Source organism: Tenebrio molitor, chromosome 2 (assembly GCF_963966145.1).
Source record: "Tenebrio molitor chromosome 2, icTenMoli1.1, whole genome shotgun sequence".
Taxonomy (NCBI): domain Eukaryota; kingdom Metazoa; phylum Arthropoda; class Insecta; order Coleoptera; family Tenebrionidae; genus Tenebrio; species Tenebrio molitor.
This window is the reverse complement of record NC_091047.1, coordinates 7859951-7872773: the sequence shown is the minus strand read 5'-3', so window position 1 is coordinate 7872773 and position 12823 is coordinate 7859951. Positions and strand designations below refer to the sequence as shown.

At 35.8% G+C, this 12823-nt stretch overlaps 1 protein-coding gene across 3 annotated transcripts in view; it reads right to left on the bottom strand.

The window, feature by feature from the left end:
- The window catches only part of LOC138123104 (nephrin-like), a 226327-nt gene that overhangs the window by 47100 nt on the left and 166404 nt on the right, over positions 1-12823 (bottom strand). The gene's annotated exons all lie outside the window — the stretch shown is intronic.

The window sequence follows — 12823 nt, the reverse complement described above, 5'->3', positions numbered from 1 at the left end:
AAAAGTCGGTAAATCACCGGTCCTGAAGGAAGGCAGTCGATAAATGGAAGTGAAACCGATGGATTGTTATGGAGTGGAGGATCTAACAAAAACAATTTTGTTTGAATATTTTATTGGGCCGCGATAAAAGCAAAACACTGTTAGTTGAAATTATGAAATCGAAAACAAAACAACAGAAAGGGAGATTAAGTGCTTTGAATCTGCTTCGAGCGGATTATTCTTCACATCTGTCTAAGTTCAGCGGGCCACTTTGTCCCAGCACCCTTCCACATCCTTATTCGCTAAATAATCTTATCCCCCCAAATAAATTCCGCCTTAGGAGAACTTAGCAAGCATGAATTTGAAACTAATTAATAGTTTAAACGTCGCCTTGTTTGGCTTCTGGCTTCTGGTGAGGCTGGCGTATTGTCTTGTGAGGATGTACTTTGTACATACTGTATATTACGGGGGTTTCACTTTATCGGAAGCCAGTTTTTCCCCGCAGCCGCTGTTAACACAGACGCTGCCTTATCTTTTCCCTCAACACTGATTTAGTTTGGCAATTTAAACTTACATCAGCGCGAATTCACACCGCCATTTAAGTAAATACGGACAATTATTCAATTAAATTACAGATTAGCACCAACGCTGCAACTGTTTATTTTAATTTTATGCAAATTAACCCCGGTTATCTGCGACCCTCCCCGCTCAGACAATGGCATCTGGATGACGTCGTGACAACCAGCGAACTATGTCATTTGCAATAAGCACGACTTACACCATAAAAACAAGAGGACGGCTGTAATTCGGCCCGTTTGGCTAATAACAGACCATCACTGAGGTCGTTCCGTTGCCAACCGCAAGCGATGACGTTAAATAAATTTCGAAGGTCGGGACGTGAAAAACCAAAGTTCATTCGTAGATTGACCCACACGAAAAATTAATCTTAGACATTCTCTCGTCATTTCTTCAAATCTTATAACCGAAAGCTTTTAACTCGCTTCAAAAAACATTTAAATCTTTATGAGTTATTCTCGTGTGGTTATTGATGGGGCAGATGCTATCCGCGTGAATTAATCTACGAGTGGGTTTTACCGTTTCATCGCCGGGTGTGTTCCAAATTGTTTTGATTATACGATATCTGTGCGATGGTCTGTGTTGGGTCACGCAAAAAAGAATGTTTAATGGAAACTTTGGGTCACTTCCGGAAATTCTATGGGTGAAATATTGACTTTTCATTCCTTTCCCGTTTCCACAAACATACAACGTAAATGGAAATAAATCGCGGCTACTAGTTGATATAGTAATATTTATTTTTCCGGTGGAAAGCAAATATTTTCCGGAATTTCACGCGACCGTTCCAGACTACACTGGCCCCATAATGCAGCTGAACGTTCTGTCATAGGGATTTATGCGGGAATGCTGGCCGGGAATCGAGCTAGACTCGTCACGTTTTTTGACAGCGACGGAATTTGTTTGGGCATTAGAATTTTTTTGGTTTTTGCACGATGTGTTTGAACGTTACAAAACCGGGGGAATGTTTGACTTGCGTCCATAAAGCACGACCCGTGATGCTTCACACAAAAAAAAAAGAAAATGAGATACGATATTGGCAATAATTTTGTTCATGTATCTTTCCATTGCTTTGCGAGTTTCATCCGCCTACGCCTTGTTTACTCGTTTATGTGTACAATATGTTCATTTATTTTTTATTAAAATGAGATGAAATTATATCGAATTGTGTATTTTTGCGCTCGAGTGGATAAAATAACAGAAGCATATTATACTCCGGCAATAAATATTGTATACTCTTGGGAACAAAACAAGAACTTAAAATAACATTACCCAAGCGTTATCCGAAAAAAATTTACAACATATTGCTATCAGGGAATAATTATTATTCATTGATTCGAATTTTAACTGGAACAATGTTTGTACAGATTTAACATGAAACTAAAAATCAGATCCTAAATGTAATAATAACAACTATAATCTGTTTCAAAATCAAAAATCCACCACCTACTAAATTATGTTGGCAGAAAAAAAGAAATCCCTAGAAAAAGTTTAATTTTTTTGGGTTGGCTCAACCTCCCGCCAAAATTTGACATTCAACTGTTGAGTTTATTTACGAAACACAAAATAATTATTATGTACAAAAAGGTTTTAGCTTCCATATCATACTTTTTGAGTGAAATAATAAAATGAGAATAAAAAAAACATGATGAACTACGACCAAAACGACTGTCCAACAGTTTTCTTTCATAACCCCCCTTTTTGCAGACACACTAAAAACAAAAGTCGGCGACGTTGTCGGTTGTATTTTCGAGGTAGAATGCACCGTTGGTGGATTTTTGATTTTGAAACAGATTATATTTACATTTATTTCATTAATATATATTTATTTTCAACCGGTCGAAAATCGCGCCTTTGTGTATCTCCATAGAAACGGTTAAAGTGGTAATTTTTTTCTGAGCGGAGTAGAAGTACTTCAAGTCCTAGGAGTAGAAGTATCCACACTCCACAGGCGGCTCCATCGCGTCAAATGTAAGGTCATTTGAAATAATAAAACTATTAAAGAAAAGGCTCTAAAAAAGTGAAATAACGAAATTATTACCCAATATTTAACCGGCTCCCCTAAGGTCTATCACGAGCCGCCCGTTGTGGGCGTGTCCACGGCATGTTTATAACTCTTGCAGGTTTTGAGGATTCCTAATTTTTCCACCACCAATTTAAAAATTGTTTTATTGTCTATAAATTCGCATATCAGAAATCTAATCATTAATTTAGCAACAGGAAGCTTCAACTCTGCAGTGACATTTGGGCGATCGAAATTTCTAACTGCATTATCCTGAAAAATATTAGTCGTATCAAAATAATTATTATGACAAAAGTTTCTCAGAATTTGATAAGCTACATAAAATGTTTAGGTTATTTTCACGTGAGACCAACACAAATCAGTGCTATCTGATTAACACCTTTCTCTTCCCTTCCACCCCCGTGGAAGGCGTGATGGATTGAATTAGACTAGAAGAAGTCAGTGACCTTTATTAGTACCACTTAATATAAAAAGTGGTAAAAATTTGTTTCTTCAAACGTCCGTAAAATATGACATTGCACTGCTGCATTGATAATGCTAAAGTGTCACTTCATTGTCGTGGCATCTAACGAGCTGGCCAGCGTCCGTGAAGTTATTATCTCCGCTGAGGAGCGTCCGTGAAGTTATTATCTCCGCTGAGAGCGTCCGTGAAGTTATTATCTCCCCTGATGAGCGGCTGTAAAGTAAACTAGCTAAATCATTTGAAATTCCTACCTGGTTTCTTAACATATCTTAAATAATTTGTTATGAAGATTTGAAGAAAAAATAGTATATGTTATTTTGTTGGAAATTGTTTCCATCCAGATCTTCTCTCTACTGGCTCTTGGAAATGTTTGTTTCTTATCAGGAACAACAAAATTGGTAGTTCAAGCAATCCAAATCAGTCAATAGTTTCAAATCATCATTGCGAATGGTTTAACTTGTTCTTTCAAAATTTTACTTGTCTATTTTGCGAAAATATTTTAGGTGTTTTTTTTTCAGTGAAAACGACGATATTTCTGTTATTGCTCCAAATAAATCACATATTAGACTGTATTTTATATGTAGTTTTATGTGTAACGAATCGAATGTAAAAAACTGTATCAGATTATCTTTATCATTAGTTAAAATAAAGTAAAGCGGTTTTGAGTAAATGGTGGAGGCGCCGGGATATTTTTAACTAAATCTGACAAAGTTTTCCTTGCCGATTGAGCTAGATCAAATTAAAAAATTTTATTCTGTAGACTTGATTGTGATAAGTCGACTGCAAGAACTTTTTGTTAGGAATTTTTTCCATTAGCATTCCCTGTCTGCTAGACTGTAACGGCTCTCGAAGATGTTTTTTCTTTAACAAGGAACAGCAGAATTTATAATTTAAGCAATTACAATCAGTCAAGAGTTTCAAATTATCATTTATCTGACCCATTAAGTAGGAAGAACGAAGAGTTTTTAATTAAAATTAAATTTCTTTTTAGATGCTCTCACTTATTATTTCAATTTATTATTATTTCTTCCTGACTGATCGTCTTTCATTACATGTTGTAACTGTGGAAAGTTTGGTTTCCCCAAATAAAATAAATATTATCGACTACACTTTGGTTCGTTATTTAAAAATGTTACGGTTGTCAGCTGCTTATTTTTCGACGGTGTTGGTAAATGATAAATTGCTAAAATTACACCATTCTTGCCTGAAAATTCAATAACCTGTTTAGCGTAAATATGGTGATGCATTTTCAAAGCTGCTGCATTATGCAACTTCCTTAAATAATTTCCCTAGAGTATCTCATCTAACATTATAAACGCATTCTGAAGACTTGATCCTTTGAAAAATTCCTACCAATACCCACTGATTTCTCAAACCGTTTATTAAAATTAACGGTACAAAGAGTCTAATTAAAACCACTGAGTCGATTACGAATGCCGATTAAACCCGGTTAGGAAATTCTGTTGTGATTAAATCGCTCCTCTGATTTGTTAACACGCTTAACATGTAGGCTAGAGGTACAGTTATTTGTTAATTTAGCTTTATTAACTTAAATTTTCCACGGATTTATTTTGATTGGTGTTAATTATACCTCTGCGGCAATTGTTGCGAAAACATCTCGCAAACACACAGGGGGGTAGAAAGAAATAAATGCCGGTGGAAAAAGAAAACACTTTTATAAACTAGAGCTCGCTCAGCCTGATAAGCCCTAAATCGTTAATTATAGTATTTTACATTACAAGCCAGGTAAAATGGTTTTTACTGGCGAATGGAGGATATAACTGACGAGTCGAAGACGAGTCAGTTACCTCCTTGAGCCAGTAAAACCAGTTACCTGGCGTGTCTTGTATAATATTTTATTTGTTACTAAATTGTAAACAACTAAATAAAATTAAAAATGATCAAATTCTGTTTTCTTCCAAATTATTGCTCAAAACTCAGAAACCTTAGAAGTACAATTACTATGACAACGCGCCGTTTGTTCAAATTGTTTATTTCCGTCAAGATTTTTTCTCAAATGAACGTGCCAGAAGAAATCAAAAAGGAAGCTATAAACGTGGCTTCCAGTTTACTGCCAGCGAAGTCTTTAGCAAGATATGAACGAGAATATGAAGAATTTAAAAATTGGCAGAAAAACAATAACGTAACTGGTGTAACGGAAGACGTTCTTTTGGTGCATCTTCACCAACTATCAGACAAATTTAGCCCCAATTCTTTGTGGTCGAAATGGTCCATGTTAAAAAGCTGCCTGGAAATTAAAGAAAATGCTGAAGTTCGCAGGTTTGTTTTCCTATTACAGACGTTGTCAAAAAAAGTGATATTTTAACTTGACATTTGTAGATTTCATAAGGTAATTGCTTTTCTCAAGAGAAAGAATGAGCGTTACGTGCCGAAGAAGGCAAGGGTTTTAACAAAAGAGCAAGTGGAAAAATTTCTTGTTGAAGCTCCTGATGACTATTGGTTGTTATATAAAGTGATTACAATTTTTGGAATTTTTGGTGCTTGCCGGTGTGACGAGCTTCTCTCGTTGACGGTGAAGGACGTAGAAGATGTTGAGAAATATATTATCGTCACTTTACGGAATACAAAGAATTTAACAACAAGGAGATTTACGATCACAGATGAGGGCTGCAGTTTTCAACCTTGTGTTTTGTACAGAAAATATGCAGCTCTTCGTCCTCGTCAAGCAGACCAATTACTTTTCTTTTTTCCAATGACGAGCGAATTCACTTCCGCCTCAGGAATGTTCGACATTAGCGGAAATTCTAATTGTACATTTAATTTTAATTTGTATGAAACAAAGAAATAAAAATGTTGAAATGTTAAAAACGCTACTATCGTTTCCAAATTTCAAATTTCTCTACTAACTTGTTAAATTCATAACTGGTCTGCTGTCAATTTAACGCTACTAGCCAGTTAAAATGACTTTTCAACGTCAAGTGACAGTTCGAATAAATGACGTTTACAATTTAGTAACAAATAAAAGTTTTAAGATGAGCTAATTACGCTTTTTACAAGTCGTAATCTGGGATTTACGTAATTGAATTTGTTTACAAACGCAATCGTTGGATTTAATAAGAGAGGGGTGCATGAAATTATTGACCCTTGCAAATTACAGTCGGGTCGTCGTGTTAAATGTATTTTTTCTAAAGAGTTGTAACTTATCAGATGACGAGCTTTATTTATGTGCTGCATGCACGGTAAGATGGAAAGGAGTAAAGCGACAAAGGGCGTGGATTAAACAGCGACCTTTTTAATTCCGGAGTGTAACCGGAGGTACAGTTCCGGTATTTGCCTGTAACTAACATTACTTAATTAATGGCACAAAAAATGTGGAGGTTTTAATGAAATTAGTTCAGGGCGGGTGCCCTTCAAAGGCACGAATTATTAATTATTCACTGTACTCTCGAACAGATCTGAGGATGTTTCTCTTGTTCTGGATGGGCGACTCCCAAAAGTGCCGGCTGAAGCTGATTAAAATGGGTGGATGGTGTGAGTAGCGCCGGATCGAAAATTATTTTGAGGCTGATCTGAGAGTGACAACAGTAAACCACTGAGGGCATATTGGAAAATTCTCTGGATTAAAGGTGCAGATAGTATCTTCGAAGCAATCTTGTTACTGGAAGAGATTTGAACAAATCGCGTTTTTCGCCACTTCTTTTATTAAACACGTTCAAGGTTTTAAAGTGACAATTTTCCGCAGGGTGCGTTACGGACTCCCTTCACATCCTGCACCAACTGCTTAAATATTGACTGGGGTACTAACAAGAGACCAAATTAAATTTCTGGAACGATCAATTTTTAAATTGGTACCCACTAGGCAATATTGACAGTTTTTATTACAGTCTCTTTCAGATTCGCCCCAATACAATTATTACAATAATTGTTAATTAACTTCATGTAGGTATTTCTTGACATAAACATTTTTTTAGGCATCCCTAATGAAAACGGTAATTTTACGTACTCACAAGCGGACGAAAAGTAACTCTTTTTCGGACGCACTTTTTCGGACACTGACCCTGGCGCCATCTGTTGGTCTCTTTAGTAAGTTAGCAACGAAACCGACAAAACGGATAATTGTCCTGTCATCATAAATTATGTAAATAAGTAATTGTATAGCAAATATGTAGTAAATTTCTAGTTTCGTTGGCAAGCTGATAACAAATACTATAAAAAAAATTTGTTAATATGTATTAAAAAATTTATCTATTTGAAAAAGGGAGATACAAAATTAATTTGTAATTTTACCAATGATGTCTTTTGTTTTGTAGTTCGGGCGGTCGCCTAAAAAATTTAATGTGCCCCTCTGCCAAAAAGTGCCTTTTGTCCTCGCCTGTTTTCAAGCCTCGGCTGCGCCTCGGCCACAAAATTCAAACGAAATAGATGCACTTTGTGGCCTTGATACAGAAATATCTATTTTTATAGCTGTATTAAGTTAAAATTAATAGACAATTTAATTATAAAAATAATGGCAATATTTGAACAAGATGAATAATCTCTTGAAATCTGTTGTGGAAACCCTTTCGATATTTAACGAATTTTATATTTCTAATTTAATCTTCATGGGTATCTTCTTCTGTTCTCTTACACCCCATATACACTCCTTTCCAACACATTTACTACATCTCGTTTATTGTCCTTTTTGCTCTGAATTAGTACTTTTTTGTAATTATTTTATTCTGTCTCGAATATATCCCCACACATTTTTACCATTACTTTGACATTTCTTCTTCAGTTCTCGAGAGCTTTCTGGACTTCTCTAATATTACTTGGAATTAACACAGGGTTAGAGCAGCTTCTCGTCTAATTTTGTATCCCATGACCTGCACTCCATTAGCAGTCTTTTCATAAATCTCTTTCATTTTCATTATCATTACGAATGAAATAGTTTTATTTTTGTGTAACGTTGAGAGATGATTTATGAATTCTAGGAAGTAGTATTAGCTTCAGCCATTAATAAACGAAAGAACACTAAGTCGAAAACGTATTAACATGGAAGCTTGGAGCAATATCTTTCAGAGCTGAAGGTAATAAAGCAACAAAATTATTGTAGCCGAGAGAAAAGCAAAAACACTTGTGTAATGCAACAGAGACATATTTAATCTTGTTGTTGGTCAACTTTTTTTCGCTTTAATGTCAAATCAAATTGTAAAGGAAGCGAATATAATTTTCGATAAAAATTGTCTTTATACAGGGTGTCCCAAAATTGGCGTACAAACTACTTACTACCTTATCGAGGATGCTTAAATGTACATGAAAAAAATATGGAAAAAATGTTTCCGACAAAAAAATCAATTATTTTTATTATTATTATTAACAGCAATACAATGTAAACAAAGATATATTCGTACATCATTACCTTGCAATGTTACCGTAGTGGATTTAAAATATTTTTTTCAATTTCCAAAGCTTCGAAATTCTCTATTATTAATATTGGTAGTGACTGATCTTGTACTTTGTGATAATATGTACGACTAGAGGTAGCTGTCATGACAATTTTACACATATATTTCAAAATAATTGACGTGTTAAGTGCTACTTTCAAAGACCGCCAAATCAGCAAATAAGTCCAATAGAATTTTTTTAACATTTTTCTGACGTTTACGGTAATCTCTTCTACACCGTAGTGCACCGTTAGTACGCCATTTTTGGGACACCCTGTATTTTTCTTTGATATCCATTTCAGGCTCTGTTTGATTCACTAAAAATATCATAATTTTCAAATGAACGTGTTAATAGTTATTTACATTAGAGTACGGTAGGGGTATTTTACAGTGCGAAAATTAGGTTTGAGACTCGAGGCGAAGCCGAGGACCTGATTAGTTTGAGCACTGTAAAATATCTACCATACGACATTTCTTTTAGACTTTTCTGCTAACTAAATGTTTTATTTTACATTTTTGTCTGTTTACCAGTTAGGGAAGCCGAAAATTAATTTTTTATTCTACTCATTTTACAATCGTTTTTCTCTTTTGTTTACTGTTTTATACGAATTTGTTTGTCTTACAGACACTTTTGTACTAAGAGTATTTGAAATATGAGATCGTTTTTGATACATTACATGCACTTTAGTGAACATCTACCATGTACAATAGCGGAGACAGCATTACGATGCATTTTCTGTGTCACTAAAGACAACGACTTCAAATTGCACAGTACACCTAAAGCTTGACATTACAGTCTTTGTTGTTTTCCTCCAAGAACTAGAGCTTCATGACATTTTCCATTTATTGCTTTTATAATCTGTAAGGTACTCGTAATATATCCTGCATGCAATTCCACTGAACTATAATGTTCCTAACATAATGCAAGTCATGATTATGAATGTGATGAGAAACTGAAGTAGCTATTTATCAGGATGTACACTGGATGGCATGCAAGGATCAAGATACATAAATGTAGAACAAATAACACTTCAGTTTCAGGAGCAGCAAGCTTTTAAAAGCTTTTTTACAAATATCAGCGACGTAAACTTGCGCACTTTATCATCCGCTGGCATTTGCGTTATTTTTGTTGTTTTGCGCCTTTCGTGCGAGAGGTTCGCAACGGTCAAAAATTAACTAGTCCGTCGTCGCACCCTCTCCGAATAAACGTATCGTTTACGCCGCCCCCATTACGCGTGAATGTTATCGCCGAGAAGGGTCCTAATTGAGTGGGGCTCCACATCCGCACCTGGAGGCGTTCTTTGGAAGTGAGACGAGCGTCTTGAATCGAGTCAGCTTCATAAAAATGCACTTTGTCGCAGGTATTTGTACAGGGCAAAGCTACAAAAGTTCCCGCGCTAGCTCTCCGAATCAGCATAAAAACCACCCCCGGAACAGCCCTGAGCAGCATATAGAGCGCCGAAATCGCTGGTATCCAGCGAAATCTCTCTCTTGCGGTTCAATTCAGCTTATGCGTGAATTTTTCGCCTTTCGAATTAGATTATTATTAAAATTCCATCCGTGACATGTTACTTTCCGGGTTGTTTTTTCACGGAATCGTGTTAAGGGGAATGTTGATGGAAGGTGCGGGGGATTCTGGAGGTCTCGAAGGACAATCGTAAAACCCATTTTACCACTTATTTTGGGATAATTGTTGCTTACAATTGGTGTAAACTTTGCCGAAATAGAAAAGTTGTTTTTTATCGTTGACGTTTCTTTGACATTTCAGCGAAAAACTTACCAGTGGCGTCACGTTTGGCAATAAAGCGGGTAAATGACCCGAATGTAAAATGGTGCTCTTGTTTATTTTATAAATTTTTTCCATTATCAGATAATAATAATAAAATTGTCTACGGTCATGCATTGAACGCTTATTTCCGTAGGATTTCGCTACAACATGACCGATCATTTGCAACGCCTGCTCTGATTTGTTTTCTTTTTGATGACATTGTATGTTTGTTCATTTCTTTCATTTTTTTATCGGGTCTTGCCTAATACAATTCGTGCTCTGATTACTTTTGTTTTGAGCTGCAAATATTGTCAACAATTGTGTCAGACCAACTAAGCTTATCTCGTGTGACAAATATTGAGATGAAGAAATACAAGACGACATTTAATCTAATTTCACTTGAGTTTTGCTATTTGGAGAATTTACAATTAAATCGAATAATTTAAATTTAAATTTATTTATGAAGCTTTGGTAGATTTCCTTCAATAATAATTTCGGAAACGACGGTACCAAGGAAATCTTAATTTGAGTCTATTTTCTTTTGTTAATCAACCCAGCCCAGTTATTACTTTTACAAAATCCATTAAACCAATTTCATTTTATCTTACCTTTTATTAAAATATTTTTGCATTAATTAAATTATGTCAACACTTTTTTCTAATATTCTGCTTCTATTTTTCCATTTTTCACATTTCCACGTTACGTTTGAGTTTCATCTTGGCAAGAAAAAATTGTAGTTCTCCTTCCATTTTCTTGTATTTAATTTTACGAAGTAGGTAATTACAGCACAATTGCTCCAGCAAGCCACTTCTTGTCCTTTGCCTCAGACTTTCTTTAAACGCTCTATATCGATTCTTACTTCACTCCTGTTAATTTCTTATAGTATTAGAAGGGTAGGTACTTCGCTGTTTACTCGTCGACCCACTTTCTTGCTGCTTTAAACTCCACCTTGACTACACGTGTACAGACGTTCCTTGTCAAGCTTTTTTCTAATTAAACCATATTTTTTAAATAGAATCTTTTTCTATTTCCATAAAAAAAATATTCCATCAACAAGCTACTTATATAATTTATTTCATTTAACAATATTTATGTCACCAAAAGATGAATTTTCTTCTGAAATGTCTGGAAATCTGATTAACTCTGGTTTCTCTTCATAAAACTCTCGTCCTTAATCCCAGTGACGGTTGACATAAAATAAATAATTTCTTTTGTCATCCTTATTGTCTCATCGATCTGTTTTGTTTTCTATTTATAAATCTTAAAAAGAAATATTTATCCACATTTTCAGTCATAGTCCTGATTAATTAATTAGCCGAATTACATTTTCTTTGCACGTGAACCAGCTAATCAAATATTTTATCACGGATTTGGAAGAACTAGAGCAAAATTGTTAGCCATTTGCTAATTAATTATTTTTTTTATTACTTTTTGCCTGAGGTAACTCCTGTTCTGGAATTTGCAATGAAAATGTTGCAAGAATTTAATCCAGGCGACCGTAGTAATTTTATTTTTGTGGAATCGTGTCCGGAGAATTATCGCCGGAATATCAGATGGTGGTCGGCCTTGTCCTGGGGGTTTTACGATTTTTAAAAGGCGATCGTTCAAGTTCCGCGCTTTGTAATTAACCGGAGCAAAGATGTTGCATGCAGATTAGGCGAAGGTAAGGCTGAATCGTAAAAATCATCCACGTTCCAGGCGCGTTCGATGATTTGCATGTGGCGGATGCGGAGCCCGCCAGAATGTCAATAACGTCGGCGGGAAGAAAAATTAAATGAGGGGAAACTGTCGCGGAGCGTTGCCTCCAGCGCCACCAAACAAAACCACCCCCGCATTGTCCTATGAAAAATTGCCGCGGTTAGGTAGACCTCATAGAGCATGTCATCCGTCAATACAACACAAAACGAGCGTACGCAACCACCGGATAATGTTCGCCCCCGAGGGTGCATAATGGGTGCGGAGCCGCAGATGACGGTGTCGCTTAAAAACCTAAACATAAATTTCGGGAGCGGCTGAAACGCCATAATTAAACTCGATCGTTTAAGGTTCGTTAGATGGGAATTAATCACGACCCGAAGGAACAACGCAAATATTATGCGTTGATGAAATTAAAGAGCAAATTTGTAATAGTACGACTTGGTTTTGCAAGAAGTATAAAATTTCAGCGGAGTTTCGTTTTATTAAAACAATAATTTTTGGGTTCAATTTTCGCTTCGGTTTCCCTTCCCCAATGAACTAAATTTATCAAGTCAAGTAGTACAGTCGAAAATATGATGGACCGGCAATCATCGGCCCTAATCAAAATGGGGCGCAAACCCCTCCATCCGACAAGGTTCGAAATTAGGACTCGGTTTGTTTTAGTTGATTTACCGTTTTCATTCACTAATAATATTGCGGCTGTATTCAAATGGCAGTGATATACAGCATCCCATTTAAGTTTACAGAGCGATTGGGGGAATAGTGGCGGCACTAGTGGGCCTCTGTGTTCATTGTTTCGCCATGTGAAACATGGCTGGTGGCGGAAAAATTCCACATTAAAATTAAATTTATCGATTCGCATCTTGAGATTCTACAAACATCTCGGGATCATCATTAATTATTTACTGCCAGATCGTCAGAATTTGTTATTTACA